General features: G+C 37.8%; 1 long non-coding RNA gene across 1 annotated transcript in view; it reads left to right on the forward strand.

Annotated features, from left to right (window-relative positions):
* The first annotated feature begins 339 nt into the window (after nt 1-339).
* Nucleotides 340-2,053, forward strand: part of LOC108531884 (uncharacterized) — a 15,893-nt gene continuing 14,179 nt past the window's right edge. Inside the window, exon 1 of the long non-coding RNA XR_001886307.1 lies at nt 340-581. This is a non-coding gene — a long non-coding RNA (uncharacterized LOC108531884). The remainder of the gene's footprint in view (nt 582-2,053) is intronic.

Below are 2,053 nucleotides of genomic sequence, written 5' to 3' on the forward strand. Positions count from 1 at the left end.
GCTGAAAGTGTCCAGCACAGCTCCAGCAGGATATAAAGTCCCAGGAAACGCCCCACTATTCTCTTTATGTCCAGATGTTCTCTAAATTTCTATCAGAGTACCTATAACATTTTATTTTATGTAGATCGATTTAAAGCTGCTAAACTCAAAGCCCTCAAAATCAAGGGCTATTTTATGTACCTTTTTGTTGGAATCTAGCACATTTTCTGGCACATGGATGGGGTGACAGGATGTCAAAATGGGCTATTTCTGTTTCAGAATTTTTGAAAAGACTCACAGGCCAAGAACAATTGTTTCCATGCACTTCACATTCTAAAACAAGGTTCTAGAGACCTTTGTAAGACATATTAAGGGACTGTAATAAGATGTTGCCAGGATTAGCCCATTTCTCCCCTTTGTTCTTATTGTTATTGTAAAGGCGAATTGGGTATTCTACAGAACAGGAAATGAGAACTTGAGGAGATAACTTTTTGGAATTATTTTTTGAAAGTGAATCACTGTTGGAATTCTGTGACATTTGCTCCTCTACCCAATGGAGAAAGGTGAGGAGAATGTAATGTTTCTTTACTACCTCAAGTCAGGTGAGTGGGTCTTCATGGAAATTGTTTGGAGAGCCTAATACAAATTTTCTGAAGCTTGAGGGAGTTGCGTTCTAGCATTTGACTCCTACAGAATAAGTCAAAACAACAAAACATTTGAATTATATATATCTGAAATGTCAAAATAAAAAAAGGAAAAGAAAGATAGGCCTGTGACGGAGAAAACCTTATTTCCTCTGAAGTCAGGGCAAATACCATGTGTTTGGGACCTCATGAGAATTCTGAAGTTAGTTGGCCTAGGGTCATCTTAACAATAGCCCTGAAAGGGATAAAGAGTTTCCATCAGAGAGGTGATTACACGCAGACCAATGGCTGACAGGGGTGGTCAAAAGAGGAGTAGATGAATGTCAAGGGAATTACAGGTACAAGTCCCATCTGGAGGATCTCTGAGGAACTCACAGAAACCCCATAAGAGAAAGAACCAAAAATTTTCTCTACCACCCTGCATATGTTGACACCAAATTCTAAGTTTAATAATCTAGTTAGGTCTTTAATATCTCCTATCTTTCTTCTATCCCCAGCAACCCAATAAAAGCCAGCAAGAGAAGGTAGGGTTAGAGAAGTGATTTCATAAATATAGTCCTGGAGCAGGAGAAGCACAAAAGAACTCGGTAGAAATCAAATTCTCAGGCCCCATAAGACCCTACTGAATCAGAAATGCTCAGGGAGAGGCAAAGCACCTGAGAGGAATTAAAAATTCCTCCAGGTGGATCGGATTCATGCTAACATCTGATAATCAATCAGTTAGAGAAATGAAGGGCGGAAGGGGTTTCACTGCACCACACTTGCCCATTACAGGCCTGAGATGTAGAAGGAAAAGGGCTCCCAGACAGATCAAGAGGACATTTGAATAGGATATAAATGTTAAATAACTGAAATTGAGACTTCCTTTTGTCTTAGAAAGGACTCAAAGAATAGACAGTCCAGACGCAAGAGAAGAGGAAGGAATGAGTTTAGAGAGTGTGTTTGATAAGAAAAGTGGGAAAATAGACCCTTTTTCTGATTGTTTCGTGCAGAGTTTAGTTAATACAATAAGCTTGTCAGGAAGCTACCAAATATACGTGTACATATATTTGAGTAAGTTTATTATACAAGTCTGAAGCTCAAGTGAAAAGTTAGAAGAAGAGATAATTATATTGCTGTCCATTGCATATGGATGTTTGTTAAATCCCTGAGAAATATGGAGAAATGTAGAAACCATCAAGGAACAAAACATAGGAGTCTGAAAACAGCAATATTTAAATAAGAGCTGAAGGAAGAAGATCTCACAGACGGATGTAAACAGAATTGTTAGAAATGCCAAAGAAAAGCTAAGAGAACGTGGTACTATACACGGCAAAGCAGAAGAGTCAAAGAAAAGAAATATATTATGAATGGTTTAAATTTCCCCTAGAGACCAGAGAGTATATGTGAAAATGTGGATTATTTTTCTTTTCTTTTCTTTTTTTTTTTTT

Source organism: Rhinopithecus bieti, unplaced genomic scaffold (assembly GCF_001698545.2).
Source record: "Rhinopithecus bieti isolate Rb0 unplaced genomic scaffold, ASM169854v2 scaffold_6708, whole genome shotgun sequence".
Classification (NCBI taxonomy): Eukaryota; Metazoa; Chordata; class Mammalia; order Primates; family Cercopithecidae; genus Rhinopithecus; species Rhinopithecus bieti.